The sequence below is a fragment of the Bos indicus genome, chromosome 3, assembly GCF_029378745.1.
Source record: "Bos indicus isolate NIAB-ARS_2022 breed Sahiwal x Tharparkar chromosome 3, NIAB-ARS_B.indTharparkar_mat_pri_1.0, whole genome shotgun sequence".
NCBI lineage: Eukaryota > Metazoa > Chordata > Mammalia > Artiodactyla > Bovidae > Bos > Bos indicus.
This window is the reverse complement of record NC_091762.1, coordinates 29,480,997-29,502,712: the sequence shown is the minus strand read 5'-3', so window position 1 is coordinate 29,502,712 and position 21,716 is coordinate 29,480,997. Positions and strand designations below refer to the sequence as shown.

The 21,716-nt window shown below is 41.9% G+C and overlaps 1 long non-coding RNA gene across 5 annotated transcripts in view; it reads left to right on the top strand.

Moving 5' to 3' along the window:
- Positions 1–21,716, top strand: part of LOC139182163 (uncharacterized) — a 163,842-nt gene that overhangs the window by 126,342 nt on the left and 15,784 nt on the right. Inside the window, exon 4 of one of the 5 annotated variants that reach the window (XR_011565742.1) lies at positions 477–2,611. The exons of the other annotated variants lie outside the window; for them this stretch is intronic. This is a non-coding gene — a long non-coding RNA (uncharacterized lncRNA). Of the gene's footprint in view, positions 1–476; positions 2,612–21,716 lie in introns of those variants that run through there. 5 annotated transcript variants of the gene reach the window in all.

Below are 21,716 nucleotides of genomic sequence, written 5' to 3'. Positions count from 1 at the left end.
CACATGCCATTCAACAACTAAGCCCAGGAGCCAAAACTACTGAGCCCATGTGCCACATCTACTGAAGCCCTCAAGGCCTAGAGCCTGTGCTCCGCATTAAGAGAAGCCACCACAATGAGAAACCTGGGCACCGCATCCAGAGAGTGGCCCCCGTTCCCTGTAAATAGAGAAAAGTCCATGCAGCAACGAAACCCACCACAGTCAAAAAGAAATAAAAAAATTTTTTTAAAAGATTAAACCTTGGGTTTGGGTTTCTGAAATCTTGGCCCTGGACCTACAGAGGACAGGGGTTTCTTTCAGAGCTTCCTGGTTTATCATTTGGACCTTGATCTGGGCATGTAAAGCACTGAGCTCATCATTTTCTTTCCCCGGCTCTCCAGTGTACTTAGAACAACCAAATTTTTGACAATTTTTATCTGCACTAAAATTTCTGTGGCAGCAAACCACTCAATACACAATGCCTTTGCTTTCTCTAGGTGCTTGATTGCAAATGATTACAGGTGGTCGTTTAAGTAAAGTTTGCCACTTTTCTTCAGTGCTGTGGACTACCAGCTTCCAGCTCACCACTAGCAACAGTCTTTAATGCCTTTAAATCTACTCAGGTCAATGAAATGATTCCATGTCCCATCCTTAAGGCTCTGTTTCCCTGGAACCACTTTTGGTGACTGAAGGAAAGTTTACCACTCAAAATAGCCTGGAGTTAAAACTCCCCTTCAGGTCCTCCCCACCATTCTATGCAAAACAAAGAACTCTCCACCCAAGAGAAAAAAAATGGACATTAAGGTTGATTAGCCCAGGTCCCAGCCAGTCCAGCCTCTGGCTGATCTCCAGAATTCCTTCCCCTGGCCATTTAAGTGATAACTACTACAAACCACCTTGGAGAAGAACAGGTCCCCTTATGATAGTAGATTTCCACATATATGCCTGTATATACTTACTCTTTTCTTGGGTTAGTGCAGCAGCTCACTAATCTGACTGCTGCCCCTTCTCGCCTCATTAAAGGTGATCTGTTCCTTTAAAGTGCCGGTCTCATTCTTTTCCTGAACCTCGCCTTCTCTAACTCCACACCCTCCAGTGCCAATAACAGTGTTCAGTCAGGGGAACAGAGTGACTGTGGGTATTACAGGATGAAGGACTTATTATAGGAATAAGATCTTTCACAACTGGGCAAGGAGCTGGAGAAGTAAAGCCAGAAAGTGGTATTGGATAATCAGGGGAGCAGTCACTCAATCTGAGAAGCCAGATGCATCCAACCGCTTACGAAGGGAGCCTACTGGATGTTTGTGGAACTTTGATGTTCATGGCGCCAGTGCTTCTGTGGGTCCAGTCAAGTATCTAGTGGTGGGCCTTGGGTCACTATTGGTCAATAGAGCCCTGGAGAGGAGGAGAGCAAAGGCATGCTAGAAAGTGCTGAGCCCCTGTGTGCCTGTCCTTACTGACTACTGACGACAGTGACCTCTGCAGTAAAAGCTATTCATTCATTTCTCCCTTTATAAAGAGCTGGATTGTTTTGTTTCAGGTTTTTGGCTATTATGGATAATGCCTCTATGAACAATCATATGTATATATATTAACATATATCTTCGTGTAGATATACGTTTTCATTTCTCTTGAGTAAAATCCCAGGAGTATAATTTCTGGGCTCTATCTTAAGTTTATGTGTAACTTTTGAAGAAATTGCCAAACTATCTTCCAAAGTGGCTGTAGCATTTTATATTCCTACTGGCATGAAACTTGGTATTTTCAGATGTTTTGATTATAGCTATTCTAGGGGATGGGCTTCCCAGGTGGCGCTAGTGGTAAAGAACCAGCCGGCCCATGAAGGAGATATAAGAGACACAGGTTGGGAAGATCTCCTGGAGAAGAGCATGGCAACCCACTCCAATGTTCTTGCCTGGAGAATCCCATGGACAGAGGAGCTTGACAGGCTACAGTCTATAGGGTTGCACAGAGTCAGACACTACTGAAGTGACATAGCACGCTCGTACACACACATTCTATGCTATGCTATGCTAAGTCACTTCAGTCGTGTCCGACTCCGTGTGACCCCATAGATGGCAGCCCACCAGGCTCCCCTGTCCCTGGGATTCTCCAGGCAAGAACACTGGAGTGGGTTGCCATTTCCTTCTCCAATGCATGAAAGTGAAAAGTGAAAGTGAAGTCACTCAGTCATGTCTGACTCTTAGTGACTCCATGGACTGCAGCCTACCAGGCTCCTCCGTCCATGGGATTTTCCAGGGAAAGTACTGGAGTCGGGTGCCATTGCCTTCTCAGACACACGTTCTAGGGGATATATAATAGTGCCTCACTGTGGTTTAATTTGCATTTCCATGATGACTAATGATGTTAAGCATGCCTTCATGAGCTTATTAACCATGCATATATCTTCTTTAATGAAATGTTTGTTCCGATCTTTTGCCCATTTTTAATTTGGGTTGTTTTTTCTTATTGTTAAGTTTTGAGAGTTCTCCGTATTCTGGATACATTTCTAATCAGATATGTCACTTGCAAATATTTTCTCCCAATATGTGTCTTGTCTTCATTTTCTTAATTATGTCTTTTGAAGTGTAAAAAAGTTTTTAATATTGGTGCAGTTCAATCTATTTTTGTTTTTTATGGATCATGTTTTTTTTATTTGTTTGTTTTGTTTTTTGTTATACTTAAGAATTGTGTCCAACCCAAGGTCATAAGATTTTCTCCTATACTTTCTTCTAGAAGATTGATATTCTTAGGTTTTTATAATATATCTATGATCCATTTTTAGTTAATTTTGTGTGCTTCTCAAATCTTAATATACAAATCACCTAGGGATCTTGTTAAATCTGTATTCTGAAGAAAAAAAAATGCATATTCTGGTTCAATGAGTCTCCTGTGGTACCTGAGTCTATATCTTTAAAAACTTCCATCCCTTCCCCTAAAATACTTAGGGAAATACCAGACCGGTTCTCTTATCTTCCTTCTCATCTTTGGTACAGCTGTTTCCCATGCAGATCCACTCCAGTACTCTTTCTAGTTCACTCTTGCCTCGTTGCCCAGAGTCTGCACAGCAGGAAAGACAAAGACAATCCTGCCCCTATGGAAGCAGGGGGAGGAAAGGCTAAGACGGCAATGACAGAATTCTTATTAAATAGTAGATTAAGGGAAGGGTCCGTGGATATTTGCTTGTTAACATTTTTGCTCAAGCCCCATAATACAGTAATTGGGGATAAGAGTAAGTAATGTGACAGGAATTTTTTGAGGAGAGAAATTTGAGTGAATTTACACACTGGAAGGAACAGGGCTAGTGAAGTAGAACAGTCTGAAATTTAATAAAGAAATCTGGGATGACTGACGGAGTGAGACCACTGAGCTGAGGTGATGAGGGAAGGGGAGAAGTCTCTGGTAGAGATGAGGGGTGAGTCCACCACATAAGTGAGGGGAAACTTAAGAAGGGAGAAAAGCCATATCTCCCACTGAGGGAATTAGGAAGAAAAAAGAATGCTACAGGCTCAAATTTCTGAGCAGTCAAGGGACCCAAGGAAGAGTTTGAAAGAAAGCCCCAGTTCCCACAATAGAACAAGGAGGCAAGGTCATTGAAGGGACAGAGGAAGATGGATGGGTAGATTTGAGCAAAAAGGTGGAATATGGAGTAGTTGCTAAGGAGATGGGAGAGATACTAGGGCTCGTGGAGGATTTCTGGCAGCACTGAGTCCTGGAAGGCTGGAAAGCATGAATTTGTATGGTGATGTGATTTTCTTTAGCAGAGCTCATTGACCTGAATGTAAGTGGCGGAGCTGATCCATAGCTGGGTGTTCCAGGGTCAATGAACAGCCATGGGGTACATGGGTAAAGGGAAATGGTGAGAGAGCAACTCAAGTGACAGACCATGCGTAGGGAGAAAGCAAATCAGCCAAGATGGCGGTGGTCAGGCTCTCTCGCCCAAGTCCTCCCACTCTAACCCCACGTTCGTAAATTCATAATTACATAACAGCCGAGATCATTTATAGCCCTGTGGATGTGTGTAACCTATAGAAGCACCACCTGAAACACTCTTGTAGCAGAGTCTGAATAGCATTGAGTTGAGTTATGGCTGTGTCCGTCAGGCCAACCACGAGAGAGTACAGCATATCTGCCTTGCTGCTGTGCCAGCCAGGAGCGAATAAACACATTTGTAGTTCCTACAGCTCCTCACATCTTCCAGCTTCCTAGCTCATGCCTTGCTACCCTGGGTTCAGTGATTCAGTGGTGAAAAGAGAGGCCAAGCCAAATGGGAGAAAAGAGTCAGGGGCCAAATGAGCAGCTCTGGAACCAGAGGTTACATTAGGGTTAAAGATGTACGTTAAGGGAGTGAATGAGCTGCAAGGGTGGGATGTTGTCAGAAAGAAATTTGGGCATTAAACTTCAGAAATGGAACCATTCTAGGTGTTAGATCCGGGCCATGGGAATAAAGCAGAGGAAATATGAGAGTTGTAAAACAGTGGTGAAGCAATAGTGGGGTTTGTTCTGTTACAGCATCGGTCTGACTTTTGTGCTGTACATGACACATCAAGTTAGAAAGTTGTGGTCACTGTTCTAGAAGAGCAATCACAAACACAGAGACAGACACAGGAAAGGTAGATCTCTGGGTAAGCAGGCTTCTAGGTGGGTTTACCTGGGAGGTTTGGGGAGTAACTGGATGGAGAGTTAATTTAAAGAGGGAGACACAGGAATTTCACCTTTGCACGAAGTTGATCCAGGAGGAATGAATTCTCCACCTACTGTCAATTACTCATCATAAAAAGGATGGGATTAGGACTTTCCCTGATGGTCCAGTGGTTAAGAATCTACCTTGCAATTCGGGGGACTCATGTTCTATCCCCAGTTGGGGAACTAAGATCCCGTATGCCTCAGAGCAACTAAACCCATACACCTCCCTGGTAGCTCAGCTGGGAAATAATCCGTCTTGCAATGCGGGAGACCTGGGTTTGATCCCTGGGTTGGGAAGACCCCCTAGAGAAAGGAACAGCTACCCACTCCAGTATTCTTGCCTGGAGAATTCCATGGACCATATAGTCAGTGGGGTCACAAAGAGTTGGGCACAACTGAGCTACTTTCCACAACTAGAGACTCCATGTGCTGCAACAAAAGATCTTTCATGTCATAACTAAGACCTAATGCTGCCAAATAAACATTTTTTTTTTTTTTAAAGAAAGGTGGGATTGCAAAAGGGGAAGGAGGAAAACTGACATTTACCAAGGGCCTGTATGTGCCTGCCACTGAGGTAAGGGTTTTATATGCAAATAGGTTATCTTATTTCTCTACAAGTAATCCATTTTACAGACGAGGAATTTGAGTATTTGCCAGGGTAGGTAACCTGCCCAAAGACATACAACCATGAAACCAATGACCCAGAATCCCAATTGTCCAAGTCTTTAGCATTTTTCCTTTTTTTGACCAAAGAGCAAAGCAGAGGGTCTGAGCTGTTGGGAGAGGATTCTGATCCAGCTTCAAACACGGCCTTTGCATAAGTGCTTTCTTTTTCATTCACTCGTTGGCTCATGTCTCAGAGGGGGGTTGGAATCAAAGAGAGACTGTCTGGCAGCTAAAAAGAAATTTCCAAAATTACTCAAGCACCGTAAAGGGAATATATGGCTCCAGGCAGCACTTCCTAAAAAGCCTTCTTTCATCTATTTCCCTCACCCAGCACAGTCTTCCCTGTCTTCTCTCTCCTCCTAACTTCTCGAGAAAAATTTTCTCCTAAACTCCTCCCCAGGCCCTTGCTCTTTTCCTGTGCTCTGGGAGAAACTTGGGCAACACAGCCTCCTAAATGGGCAGGAGCAGGGGAGAGGTTGGAAACACACATGCATTATTGGTAGTTAATGTCTTGTCACGAGAAGCACCCTCCCTGCTTTTGAGAAGAAGTGGAGGCACGCAGTAGGCATCCTGCCCATGATCTCTGCACCTGGTTTGAAGGAAATCACCGTACTCCACCTTGAACTTTCCGACCACTACCTTGAACTTCTGTAACTGATACCATATAATTTACTGTTTAATTTAGTCTGCTCTGGGTTTTTCTTGTTTTGTTCTCATCTGTTTTGGATTCTATTGGAATTGCTTTCCTTAGCCTTTGGTTTCTGGTATAATTGTTCCACCACTGTCTAATTATGTGGCTGTTATCCTTCCACTCTGATCTTCATGTATCTGTATCATTTATTCTGAGCTTCCTCCAGTCTTTTTTGGGGAAAGAAATGAAGTATAAAAGTAAATAAAATAGTTTCATATGCATTAATGTTAGATCTCCAACTGGATTGTGAGCTGCTTGAACACAGGAATTGTGTTCCAGACTTCATTGACACAGCTGCCCAGTACCTAGAGGGGCACTTGGCAGGTGTTCCACAAACTCTTATTTCACAAATACTTTTAACTGATTAAGGAAGGTGGGAGGCTGGCATTTATTGAATACTTGTTCCTAATAGATACTCTGCAAACAATATTACATTTCATCTACATAAGAAATGAGATGTTATCATTCCTGCTTTAGTAAGATGACCAACTCATCCTGGTTTGTTTGGGACATTCTTGGTTTTAACACTAGAAGTCTTGCCTCCTAGGCAGACCCACGATGGTTGGTCACCCTACATTTTAGAGATGAGGATGTAGAGTCTTAAAGGGATTCGTTATCTTCTTCAACTTGTCTTGCAATACCAAGTCTGTCTAGAGTATGGAATTAGTGTAGCAACAGGACAGACTGGAACACTGGAGGAGAAGAAAATGTGGCTGTGGAGGGCACTCTGGTAAAGGCTGTGGCATACCCCAGCAAGTGATCCCTGGGTCTCATCATAATTGCCAGGGCGATGGGAAGTAGCTGTGGGGTCCTGCAGAAGAAGAGGGTGATTTAAAGAGCCACAGGTGGCAGGGTTGGAAGCTGTTTGAATGCTAACTACAGAGGAGACAGTATGAAAGGGCGAGAGGACAACCTGTAGTAGGTTCTTCTCATCGCAGACAGGCCATCTTGGACTTTTTGTTGCAGCTGCTGAGGGCTTGTCCCCTGCTGATTGTATCAGACCTGATTCTAGCTAACTACATCAGCTGATGCTAGCTTTGCCACTTACAGAGAAACAAATGAGTAATTTGGACCCGATCATTATTCCCTGAGTACTCCTCACGTGCCAAATATTTATAGAAGCAAATATGTGTTTAGTTTACAGCTGATAATAGGGAGCCCATTATCTCCCCCCAGTCATCTTTCTTCCCTCCAGCAGGCAGGGAATTGCTCAGCCTTGAAGGAGACCAGCTGAAGGCTTTCTGCCGGATGGGAAGGATCACATTTCTTCTCGAAACCACGTTTAGCCACTCTCTAGGAATTTTTCATGTGTCCTACATTTTTGCCTGTTTATGTTCTCTGTTTCCAAATCTTTCACATTTTACAAAAAATGAGGCCGTTGTGGTACTGAAGAATAGAAATCTCCAGATTCCACAACTGTCCCCAGCACAGTTGGTTGATACTTCCCAGCTGATGGAACAACTCAATCGATTGCTTTTCTCAGCCTCAGGGATGACCAAGGGATGTCCAGGAACTTGTGTTTTTGTTTTTTATTGAAGTATAGTTGGTTTTACAATGTTGCATTTAAATTCTGCTTTTCAACAAAGTGATTCAGTTACACACAAGTATATATGTGTGAGTGATAGTTGCTCAGTCATGCCTACTCTTTTCAACCCCATCAACTGTAGCCTGCCAGGCTCCTCTGTCCGTGGAATTCTTCATGCAAGATTACTGGAGTGGGTTGCCATTTCCTTCTCCAAGTATATATATGTATACATATATATGCATTCTTTTTTTACATTCTTTTCCATTATGGTTTATCATAGGATATAATTCCCTTTGCTATTCAATAGGACCTTGTTTTTTATCCATTCTCTATGCTGGGAGGGATTGGGGGCAGGAGGAGAAGGGGACGACAGAGGATGAGATGGCTGGATGGCATCACTGACTCGATGGACGTGAGTCTGAGTGAACTCCGGGAGTTGGTGTTGGACAGGGAGGCCTGGTGTGCTGCGATTCATGGGGTCGCAAAGAGTCGGACATGACTGAGCGACTGATCTGATCTATATATAATAGTTTGCATCTGCTAACCCCAAACTCCCACTTTGTTCCTCCCCAACCTGCTCCCAACTTGGCAGCTAGAGGTCTGTTCTCTGTGTCTGTGAGTCTGTTTCTGTTTCAGAGATAAGTTCATCTGTGTCATATTTTACATTCCACAAATAAGGGCTATCATATGGTATTTATCTTTCTCTTGTCTGACTTACTGAGTATGATAATTTCCAGATCCAACCATGTTGCTGCAAACGGCATTATTTTTCTATGGCTGAGTAGTATTCCATTGTATATAGGCACCACATCTTTACCCATTCATCTGTCAATGGACACTTACATTGTTTCCATGTCTTGGCTGTTGTCAACAGAGCCACAGTGAACATTAGGGTGCATGTATCCTTTTGAATCATGTTTTTCTCCGGATATATGCCCACAAGTGGGATTGCTAGATCGTATGGTATCTCTATTTTTAATTTCTTAAGGAACCTCCAAACTGTTGTCCATAGTGCCTGCCCCAACTTACAGTTCCATCAACAGTACGCTGCTAAGTCGCTTCAGTCGTGTCCAACTCTGTGTGACCCCATAGACGGCAGCCCACCAGGGTCCCCCGTCCCTGGGATTCTCCAGGCAAGAACACTGGAGTGGGTTGCCATTTCCTTCTCCAATGCATGAAAGTGAAAAGTGAAAGTGAAGTCGCTCAGTCGAGTCGGACTCTTAGCGACCCCATGGACTGCAGCCCACCAGGCTCCTCCGTCCATAGGATTTTCCAGGCAAGAGTACTGGAGTGGGGTGCCATTGCCTTCTCCCATCAACAGTATAGGAGGGTGAAATAGTGTTTATGGAGCCAGGCAATAAGCTCGGAGCTGGGTACCCAGGGCAGAATGGCATGGTCCTGTCCTAAAGGAGCTCACAGGATAGTAAAGGACTCATAGTCTTAAGGTATTTGTGAAGAAAAAAATGTCATTATGGTTTATGTTACTGATGTGATTAAAAAGCAATTTTATCCTTTGAAATGTGCAGAATAATAATAAAGTGGAGCAACACAAGGACATGATAACCAGCTATCAAACAGAAAAATATTTTCAGAACAACAAAGTGAGAGAGAAAACAAATTTATTATGACCTTGTGTGGATGACACCAATGAATTCAGCTTCTTACTCTGATTTGAGGTCCAGTATTTTTCCAGATTTCTTTTTTTTATTTATATATAACCTTTATCCAAACACAGAAAATTTTAAATTCTATGTCTTATAAACTTTAGTGTGTTAGCTAAATAATCCTACAATTCTGTCTCAAGATATATCTGCCACTGCTACTTAGAGTCTAGGATTTGACAGATTTTCATAAATCAGACTTATATATAGTCATGTAATTCAGATTATATTTATATTTTTGTAAGTGAAATTACTAAGAGCAAAAGCTATCAATTTTTAAAGCACTAGTCTCACCTGATTCAGGAAAAATGAACTCTCACCTCAAAATGCTTTTTTTTGCAACTCTTCCAGCAATAAGAACCCTAAAAGTCAATTTATGGGTTTGGATTTGAGAGTTTGCTACTTTAATTAGACGTATAAATCCCTCTGCTTCATTTTCCATTACAGCTACCTCTGTGTCCAACCTTGCTCTATTGAAGTACGAAGTATATCATGTCTTCAACTAATAGTAAATCCACCTTGGAGACTTAACAGGGGGCCATGATTTATCAAGGGTGGTCAGAAAATCAATGTTTCATATACTCTTTAATGTGGATAAAAGAAACTTGGCTAATAACTTCTTCGTGCTAGGTTAGATTTACTTTAGGAAGCATGGTATTATGATGAGATTTCAAAAAGATTTTTTTTTCTAATTTTATTTTATTTTTAAACTTTACATAATTGTATTAGTTTTGCCAAATATCAAAATGAATCCGCCACAGGTATACATGTGTTCCCCATCCCGAACCCTCCTCCCTCCTCCCTCCCCATACCATCCCTCTGGGCCGTCCCAGTGCACCAGCCCCAAGCATCCAGCATCGTGCATCGAACCTGGACTGGCAACTCGTTTCCTACATGATATTTTACATGTTTCATTGCCATTCTCCCAAATCTTCCCACCCTCTCCCTCTCTCACAGAGTCCATAAGACTGTTCTATACATCAGTGTCTCTTTTGCTGTCTCGTACACAGGGTTATTGTTACCATCTTTCTAAATTCCATATATATGCGTTAGTATACTGTATTTATGTTTTTCCTTCTGGCTTACTTCACTCTGTATAATAGGCTCCAGTTTCATCCACCTCATTAGAACTGATTCAAATGTATTCTTTTTAATGGCTGAGTAATACTCCATTGTGTATATGTACCACAGCTTTCTTATCCATTCATCTGCTGATGGACATCTAGGTTGCTTCCATGTCCTGGCTATTATAAACAGTGCTGCGATGAACGTTGGGGTACACGTGTCTCTTTCCCTTCTGGTTTCCTCAGTGTATATGCCCAGCAGTGGGGTTGCTGGATCATAAGGCAGTTCTATTTCCAGTTTTTTAAGGAATCTCCACACTGTTCTCCATAGTGGCTGTACTAGTTTGCATTCCCACCAACAGTGTAAGAGGGTTCCCTTTTCTCCACACCCTCTCCAGCATTTATTATTTGTAGACTTTTGGATCGCAGCCATTCTGACTGGTGTGAAATGGTACCTCATAGTGGTTTTGATTTGCATTTCTCTGATAATGAGTGATGTTGAGCATCTTTTCATGTGTTTGTTAGCCATCTGTATGTCTTCTTTGGAGAAATGTCTATTTAGTTCTTTGGCCCATTTTTTGATTGGGTCATTTATTTTTCTGGAGTTGAGCTGTAGGAGTTGCTTGTATATTTTTGAGATTAGTTGTTTGTCGGTTGCTTCATTTGCTATTATTTTCTCCCATTCTGAAGGCTGTCTTTTCACCTTGCTAATAGTTTCCTTTGATGTGCAGAAGCTTTTAAGGTTAATTAGGTCCCATTTGTTTATTTTTACTTTTATTTCCAGTATTCTGGGAGGTGGGTCATAGAGGATCCTGCTGTGATGTATGTTGGAGAGTGTTTTGCCTATGTTCTCCTCTAGGAGTTTTATAGTTTCTGGTCTTCAAAAAGATTTTTTTAAGAGCTCTGGAGAAAGTGAAAAAAATGTATGTAGGACACTAAGGGTAATAGAGGAGGTAAGAAAAGGTAAATAACATTTTTCCTTACTTATAACCCAGATCTGAGTTCAACAGCTTCTCTGAACATATATCTTTGGTTCACTTCATCAAGGCCAGAAAATGATCTTTTTTTTTTTTTTTAACTTTCAGTCTCTGCAGACAATGTCTTAAGGAAGTTATAGTCACCAGGACTACCTAGAACTTTCACAAAATAAGCCAATGACCTGCTGGGTGAACTGCTGTGGGGTTTCCTGGCTATCTAATTGGATTTGTGTTAGACCCACACTGGAATGTACATAAGAGAAAGGCTTCCTTTTGAGAAAATAGATGGGTTGCATGCTTACCAAAAAGAAAAAAATTCACAATGAGAACTTGCGGATCTGTCTCCTGAGTTCTGTGGGGAGCAGGGAGAGTCGATCTATCTCAGGAAGACAGTTTTCATTCTCCTTTCCCATCACATCACCTTTCCATCTTCCCCCAAATGGCCAAGTCTCTTTCAAAGGTTATGAGAAGTTGTTCCCAAAGCAAGAAATGATTCTTGTGAAACTGAGCATCAGCAACTCTGAGGTTTAGAGGGAGAGTTAATAGTGATGCAAAATGAGAAGGTGACACTGAATGACCCCCAGTTTCCATTATGGTTTCTTTTTTAAAATTTATTTATTTATTTTGGTGGCACTGGGTCTTCATTGCTGTGCGTGGGCTTTCTCTAGTTGTGAGCAGGGGCTGCTCTCTAGTTGCAGTGCATGGGGTTATTGCAGTGGCTTCTCATCACAGAGCGCAGGCTCTAGAGTGCTAGGGCTTCAGTAGTTGCAACACTCAGGCTTTAGTTGCTCCGTGGCATGTGAGATCTTCCCAGATCAAGGACTGAACCTGTATCTCCTGCATTGGCAGGCAGATTCTTATCCACTGAGCCACCAGGGAAGTCCTGTCATGGTTTCAAAGAGAACATTTCACATAAGACCTATCACCCAGGATCACGGGATAGTGAACCCTAAAGCCTATAAATTTTTGACCCTTTAAACTAAATCATAATGGTTTTAGCTTCAAGAAAGTCTAGTGTTGACAATGCCAAGATTCTGTGTTTGTAGAGAAGAGCTCTGGCCAGCAGCCATCCCATGCACACTGGATCTCAGAGTGAGTTGTGAGGTTCAGTACAACCACCAACATGAATGAAACCTTCGTTTGGTGGGGATGAGAAGGTGGAGAGCAGTTGCAATTATTGAAGACCTAGGCACTGTATTCCAGGAACTCTGCCAGGCACTTAACATATAGAATCTCTTTTACTCTCAGCACAAATCTGATTTGCTCCAAACAAGATTGGCAAATGAAAAGAAAATCTGTCCAGACCATTAGAGGCTTTAAAAGTGTTCTATGCAAACCTTAGTATGTGATTCTCAGCCTGTCTATCTTGTTCACGGCTGGATCCCTAGGCTCTAGCGTAGGACCTCACATGCCATGTTTTTGAATGAATGCACATTTCAACCCATTCCTCCACTAGAAAAATAAAATCGCACATTTTGTGACACAATTTCCAAACAGCTAAATATCTTAATAAAAAATTAACATAATGGGACTTCCCTGACAGTCTAGTAGTTAAGACTTTGCCTTCCAAAGCAGGGGGTGTAGGTTCAACCCCTAGCTAGGGAACTAAGATCCCACTTGCCTCATGGCCAAAAAACCAAAACATAAAACATAAGCAATATTGTAACAAATTCAATAAAAACAAAAAAATTAATACAATAGAAATTTTGAGTAAGGCTTTTCAAATTACATGCATCCTACTCTTGGCCATCCCCTCCAAGGGGCCATGTCTCCCTGGTTAAAAATTATTGCCTTAAATCCTCTAACAAAGCTTTATTTTTTCAAGAAATAGTTTTTAATAATGTCAAGGCTGATTGTTTAAAACGTAACTTTATAAGAAAAAGTAAAAGGTCTATCTTGAGAAAAAAATTATTGCCTTAGAAGTAGTTGAGTCTGGAGTTCATAAATGAGAAGATCAAAAGGCAATAACCATGGATGTATATAGTAACTACACACTAAACTATCTATTGTGGGACATTTATACAAAGAGCCAGAACAGTGCCTGAAGATGTCTGTGATAAACTATGGTACAGTCATAAAATAGAATATTCTACATCCACCAAAATCAAGATTTTAACCATATTTAATGATGTGGGAAAATACTATACTGTTTTATGTGATAAAAGTAGAAAATTGTGTGTGTATTTTCACTTTGTAATGCATATACATTACATGCATGGGAAAATGTGAGAAGGAAATACACCAAAATGTTAGTTATAATTATTTATGGGTGGTAGAGTTATTAGTGGTGTACAATTCGATGTACAAATCCTCTTCATACTTGTCAGTATTTTCTATTACTTTTATAATACATATGTATTACATATTATATATAGTATTTTTATAATAGAAAGAGGAATTTGATAATAGAACCATAGAGATAAAAAATATGGAGTTGAATCAACTGTACTCCAATAAAAATTTAAAAAAATATAGAGAGTTGACTTCTCCCTGATGCCACAATTGACTCTAAGGAAATGGCAGAAAAAATTTTTACATTAAAGAGAATAACCATTTTTGCTATTTTTTTTTTTTTTTGAGGAATTCTTCCCTAAATTAGTCCTAAAGTTAGCGTAGTCAGCCACTTTGCTGATTTGACTCAATAGTTTTGTCTTCACAGCTTTCCATGTTACTCCAGGCAGTCAACCCTCTGAAACGTAGCTTTGTCTTCTGAAGGAAAGGCTTCAAAAGTTAGTAAAACACTTCTGTAAATAGTGTCATTTGTTCACCAAAAATCATTATGTACCTACTGGGCCCCAGATGCTGTGGGGATTGGGAAAAGGCCCATGTTGTTCTGAGGTTTTTATATCATTCTGCAGATGGGAGTTTGAAAGGTTAGCTATTTACTTATCTCCAGGGCCTCCCACCATCTGGGGTGTGCCAGGAGAAATGCAAGCAGAAAGGAAGGCTCAACAACAAAGAAGGCAATTCTGCCATTTGTGACACCATGGATGGACCCTGCGGGCATTATACTAAGTGTGAAATAAGTCAGAGAAAGACAAATACTGTATGATCTTCCTTAATACATGGAATCTAAAAAAGCCAGACTCACAGAAACAGAGTGGAATGGTGGTTGCTAGGGCTGGGAGTTGAGGGAAATAGGAAGATACTGGCCAAAGAATATAAACTTCCAATTATGAGATGAGTAAGTTCTGAAGACCTTCACATAGTATAATGATTACTGATAATAGTATCTTTGTTTTATACCCTTGAAAGTTGCCAAGAGAGTAGATCTTAAATGTTCTCACCAAACACAAAAGGTAATTATGTGAAATGATGGAGGTGTTAACTAACCTTATTGCGGTAGTGATTTCACAATATATATGTGTGTATCAAATGATCACATTTTATGCCTTATACTCACATGTTAAATATCAATTGTATTTCCCTAAAGCCAGAAAAAACTTTTAAAGGATAAGAATTGAATTCAAAACCTTGCCTGGTTTTCAAAACCCTGCAGGCAGCTAGGATCTGCCAGATGGGAGCTTTACCTGTTGCAGGGCTTGCTCAACTCAAAAGACCCTGGGCCAGAAAATACCAGAAAGACCCCACATGTCCTCACTAAAACCCTCCAGATCTGACAGGCGGAGTCTTTGTTGAGATACATCATGGGGGAGAAATTAGTGTTAAATATAAAGAGAAATATCTTTAAATTGTACTATTTCTGCCAGAATGACATCAACTGTAACAATAACATGATGATACTGTTGTTGTTTAGTCTATAAGTCGTGTCTGACTTGTGACTCCCCCACAATGGATCCCCCAGGCTCCTCGGTGTATGGAATTCTCCAGGCAAGAATACCTGAGTGGGTTGCCATTTCCTTCTCCAGGGGATCTTCCCTACCCAGGTATCAAACCCACGTCTCTTGTGTCTCCTGTATCGGCAGGTGGATTCTTTGCCGCTGAGCCACGCTGCTGCTGCTGCTGCTAAGTCGCTTCAGTCGTGTCCGACTCTGTGCGACCCCATAGACGGCAGCCCACCAGGCCCCGCCGTCCCTGGGATTCTCCAGGCAAGAACACTGGAGTGGGTTGCCATTTCCTCCTCCAATGCATGAAAGTGAAAAGTGAAAGTCAAGTCGCTCAGTGGTGTCCGAATCTTAGCGACCCCATGGACTGCAGCCTACCAGGCTCTTCAGTCCATGGGATTTTCCAGGCAAGAGTACTGGAGCTAATAGTAAGTAAATAGACAAAGGCACGGAGAAGGCAATGGCACACCACTCCAGTACTCTTGCCTGGAAAATCCCATGGACGGAGGAGCCTGGTGCGCTGCAGTCCGTGGTGTTGCTAGGAGTCAGACACCACTGAGCGACTTGACTTTCACTTTTCACTTTCATGCATTGGAGGAGGAAATGGCAACCCACTCCAGTGTTCTTGCCCGGAGAATCCCAGGGACGGCGGGGCCTTGTGGGCTGCAGTCTATGGGGTCGCACAGAGTCGGACACAACTGAAGCGACTTAGCAGCAGCAGCAGCAGACAAAGGCAGCTACAGAGAGCGGTGTGCAGACCACCTCCACCACTTACACTGCAAACTCTTTTGGCTTCAGAGCCTTTTTCTGCAAAATGGAGACAATACTGCTCCTCTTGCAGGGTTTCTTTGAGAATTAGATATGTAGCATGCCGTACAGGATACAATCCCTGACAAATATTAGATATTCAATCGTGAGAAATGTAAAGTACATATAATCCTGCACTAGTTCATAAATACTTTTAAAGTTACCTACTTTGTATGGCAAGATTTTTTTTTTTAATGAGAGATGGCACAGTCAGGAGATAGCCAGAAAGGGGGAAGGAGCCCAAAACAAGGGTTATTGGAAGAAATGAGGGAGCGCCCCCTTCAGGCAGTTTGGTGTATATTTGTCGGATGTTGTTCAGTCGCTCAGTTGTGTACGACTCTTCTATCCCACCGACTTATAGCACCCCAGGCTTCCCTGTCCTTGACCATCTCCCGCAGCTTGCTCAAACTCATGTCCATTGAGTCAGTACCTCATCCTCTGTTGTCCCCTTCTCCTCTTGCCCTCAATCTTTCCCAGCATCAGGGTCTTATCCTGTGAGTTGGCTCTTCGCATCAGATGGCCAAAGTGTTGGAGCTTCAGCTTCAACATCAGTTCTTCCAATGAATATTCAAGGTTGATTTCCTTTAGGATTGACTGGTTGATCTCCTTGCAGTCCAAGGGACTCTCAGAAGTCTTCTCCAGCACCACACTTCAAAAGTATCAATTCTTCAGCATTTAGCTTTTATGGTCCAACTCTCATATCCATACATGACTACTGGAAAAGCCATAGCTTTGACTATATGGAACTTTGTTGGCAAAATAATGTCTCTGATTTTTAATATGCTGTCTAGGTTGGTCATGGCTTTTCTTCCAAGGAGCAAGCCTCTTTTAATTGCATGGCTGCAGTCACCATCTGCAGTGATTTTGGAGCCCAAGAAAATAGTCTTTCACTGTTTCCATTGTTTCCCCCTTTATTTTCTACGAAGTGCTGGGACCAGATGCTATGATCTTAGTTTTTTGAATGTTGAGTTTTAAGCCAGATTTTTCACTCTCCTCTTTATCCTTGTCGGATGTAGGGGCAGTTTAAACACTCCACAAAGAGCCAGATGAAAAGCCAGCATACTTCTCTACTTGGTTTGCTTTTCTTTAAAAACAGTATTACTTGTTCAACCAGCTTTCCAAAACAGTGCTAAAATCACTCTTCAGTTCAGTTCAGTTGCTCAGTCGTGTCTGACTCTTTGCGACCCCATAAATGGCAGCACGCCAGGCCTCCCTGTCCATCACCAATTCCCGGAGTTCACTCAAACTCATGTCCATCGAGTCGGTGATGCCATCCAGCCATCTCATCCTCTGTCGTCCCCTTCTCCTCCTGCCCCCAATCCCTCCCAGCATCAGAGTCTTTTCCAATGAGTCACTCTATGTGACATTAAAATATCTATATTACTATATTTAATTAGATGATCCATGATTTAGAGGAATTATTTTTTTAATGCCAACACCATGATCTGAATAGGTAGCTTTCTCATTAACCTTGGCTATTAACTAGTGCCTTTTTTTCACCTTGAATACTTTTTGACACATAAGAACCCAGTTTCTCATCTCTCAAAGCCACAAACATCATTTCTATTTCACAAGTCCATAACAAGCATTTACTGACCATTAATTCTATAAACAAAAACATTATACTAAAAGTTCAAGAGAACACAAGAAAAGTATAAAACATGGACTCTTGCCCTCAAGGATTTTCTAATCTAGTTATGAAGATCAAATATATACACATGAGATGGTTAAGTCATAAGCAAGAAAATAATTGTGAGCTTCTCTACACTAGGGGTCATATTTCATTTCTACCTGCCCCATTCATTTAGGACAGTTATCCAGAACATAATGTGGGTGCTCAATGGATGTTTAGTGAATTAAACTGAATAGCATATGATAGAGAGAATAAATGCTGAATTACTAGACGAAAACCTCCTTTTCTAATTTTTCTCTTCCACACTTGCCACCTTCTTATGCAATATCATTTATTTTATTATTAATTTCATCCCTCTAAATGTGAGCTTTCTGAGGGCAGAGGTTTCATCTGTTTTACTCACTGCATATCCATCAAGCATAGGCCTGTGCCTGGAACAACGAGGTCACCCAAAAAATATTTGTTGAGTGAGTGAATGTTTTGCCATAATTTATCAAAGAGGTGCGCGTAGGTAAGACTGAGGTTCCTGGAGTTTTGTGGAATTTCAGGTTCAGGGTTAACGACCACAGGATAAAGTATTTACAAAAAATGTGCCAGTGTGTTTGTTGCAACATTCTGTATAATGATGGCAATTGGAAACCATTTAAAAGAGAGGAATGGCTAAGAAAATTATGGTACATCTCTATAATGGATATCCTAAATCCGTTAAAACAGCAACATAAATCTATATTCTTTTGGACAGATATTTATGATACTTTGATATTAGAAGTGATAAAATAAAATTACAAAATATAGTCCTGTTTTTAAAACAACTGCTGGAGACTATAGGTATATGAACAGAAAAGAATTTGGAAGGGTTTACCCAGAATGTTATTACAAATTGGCAGGAGTAAGCATGAGATTTTCATTTGCTTGTTTAAACATTGCCTAATGTCTGATTTTAAAACAACAATAGAAGTATTATGCATTGGAAGGAATGATGCTGACACTGAAACTCCAACACTTCGCCCACCTGATGTGAACAGCCAACTCACTGGAAAAGACCCTGATGCTGGGAAAGACTGAAGGCAAAAGGAGAAGAGAGTGGCAGAGGATGAGATGGTTAAATAGCATCACTGACTTAGCAGATATGAATTTGAACAAACTCTGGGAGATAGTGAAGGACAGGGAAGCCTGGTGTGCTGCAGTCCATGGGGTCACAAAGAGTCGGACTCAACTTAGTGACTGAATAACAATGCTGGGATTTCCCTGGTGGTCCAGTGGTTAAGACAGTGCTTCCACTACAGGGTGCCGAGACTCGATCCTAGGTGGGGGAAGTAGGATCCCTAATATATATTGGCTGCATGACACAGCCAATATATATAGCCATAATTTATCAAGTATATATATATATATATATATACTCATATATATATGTATGAGTTTCCCAGGTGGTTCAGTGGTGAAGAATCTGCCTGCCAATGCAGGAGACACAGGAGATATGGGTTTGGTCCCTGGGTTGGGAAGTTCCCCTGGAGGAGAATATGGCAACCCACTCCAGTATTCTTGCCTAGAAAATGCTACGGACAGAGGAGCCTGGCAGACTACAGTCCGTAGGGGCGCAAAGAGTTGGACATGACTTAGCAACTAAACACATATGCGTTATTATTATGCATTATTTTAAAATCATAAGAACAAGGTTTTTTCATTTTGAAAAAGAAGGCTGAGAATTCCATCTTGCAACAATCCCAGGAGTGTAGGGATGTTCTGCCTGGGTCCCAACATGATCCCGTGCTCTTCACCTTCCCACCCTTCTACTCTGTACCTCCCAGTCGCTCCTGTGTGATATAAACTGTAGCGGACTGTAACTGATTTAGGCAGTCTGGGATTAACCTGAGGGGGTATTGATTTCAGATGGCGGTCAGATTTAATAGCTAGTGGTCATTACAGAGGTTTCTCTCTCCATCTTTCTTCTTGACAGTCTGCCCTGGATTGTCAACTGCATTTTCATCCATGAAATCCCAGAGAACTGCTGTTTGTGGTCCTGACAGTAAGATTCTGTGCCCCAATAAGAGAATTGGCCCTGAATTCCACCACGAAAGGATCAAATAGGGCTGTCGATGGGTTGGTAATAAGAGAGCTAGATAGAAGCTTTGGCTGGATGACTGGCTTAGAACTCATCGTAGTTGGGAGCTGGGGAAACTAAAGCACATTCCCCTTACCAAAGGCCCCCAGGGTTCTGCTGGTGACACCAAGTGTCCTCCAGGCTTTGTGGAAGAGTTCCAAATGACCACTTTATCCTGCTGGTTCTGGTTTAACTACCAGTGCCTGTAACTGGAGGGGAAATCAGGTGTTTTCTTTTAGAGATATAGGATCTACTGGTCCAGAGATCTGGGCTGGTGCAAGGAAGCAGGAGGTCAGAACAGTGGACTTGCCATCACTAGATTGACTTGAGACAAAGTCTTAAATTCTCTAAACTCAGTTCTCTCATCTATAAAATTGTGTTATTAATATGTTCTTCACACAGTTTTAAATAATCCATGAAATTACAAATTGCCTAACCAGTGCGTGGCACACAGCAGGGTGCGTGCGTGCATGCGAAGTTGCTTCAGTCATGTCTGACTCTTGGCGACCCTATGGACTGTAGCCTGCCAGGCTCCTCTGTCCTTGGGATTCTCCAGGCAAGAATAATGGAGTGGGTTGTTATGCCCTTCCATAGGCGATCTTCCCAACCCAGGTATTGAACCGGCGTCTCCTATGTCTCCTGCATTGACAGGTGAGTTCTTTACCACTAGTGCCACCTGGGAGGCCCCATAATAGGATTCAGTAAGTGTTTATTTTTTAATCCATGTCTACAGGTGTCTCCATCTAATTGGAACTTCCTAACAGGTAAATGAAAACTATTACTCTACTCACAATGCTTCTGACACCAAATGAGTATTTTCCACACCGAGAAATTCTCCAGTTCTCTGCAGATACCAACTGGGGTCCCAGCAACTTAATGCAGTTCTGATACTAACTACCCAGAGTTAGCACAGAGCCCACAGGTTAAGGGCTCACTCCCACAAGACTGTCTTCATGTCAGATGACAATTGCAAGTAGTGGATCCCCAGGTTACCCACACTTCTGTCCAACGTGGCTACAAATCAGGGGTTCCACTACCTCTTCCTTGGATTTAATAATTTGCTATAATGACTCACAGAACCCAAGGAAATACTTTCCAAAGACAAAAGCCAAATATACCTTTCTTCTTATATCACAGTATCACAGTGTGCCTTACTTAAGACAATAAAGATATCCTCATTTTTTACAGCCTAAGTATTTAGGCTTGATTTATTTAATCAAGCCTAAATCAAGCACTTGATTTATTTAATAGCTATTAAGAGAGGGAGTAAGGGGACTTCCCTGGTGGTCCAGTGGCAAAGACTCTGCACTCCCAGCGCAGGTGGCCTAGGTTCAATTCCTGGTCAGGGAGCTAGATCCCACATGCCGCAATAAGACCTAGAACGTGCGTGCGTGTGGCATAGTCACTCAGTCGTGTCCGACTCTTTGCGAAACCATGGATTATCGCCTGCCAGGCTCCTCTGTCCGTGGGATTTTCCAGGCAGGAAAACTGGAATGGGCCCCCATTTTCTACTCCAGGGTATCTTCCTAACCTAGGGATCAAACCTACATCTCCTTTGTCTCCTGCATTGGTAGGCGGATTCTTTATCACTGTGCCACCTGGGAAGCCCCAAACCTGGCACAAACAAATACATACATTTTTTTTTAACTTTACATAATTGTATTAGTTTTGCCAAATATCAAAATGAATCCGCCACAGGTATACATGTGTTCCCCATCCTGAACCCTCCTCCCTCCTCCCTCCCCGTACCATCCCTCTGGGTCGTCCCAGTGCACCAGCCCCAAGCACCCAGTATCGTGCATCGAACCTGGACTGGCATCTCGTTTCATACATGATATTTTACATGTTTCAATGCCATTCTCCCAAATCTCCCCACCCTCTCCCTCTCCCACAGAGTCCATAAGACTGATCTATACATCAGTGTCTCTTTTGCTGTCTCGTACACAGGGTTATTGTTACCATCTTTCTAAATTCCATATATATGCGTTAGTATACTGTATTGGTGTTTTTCCTTCTGGCTTACTTCACTCTGTATAATAGGCTCCAGTTTCATCCACCTCATTAGAACTGATTCAAATGTTTTCTTTTTAATGGCTGAGTAATACTCCATTGTGTATATGTACCACAGCTTTCTTATC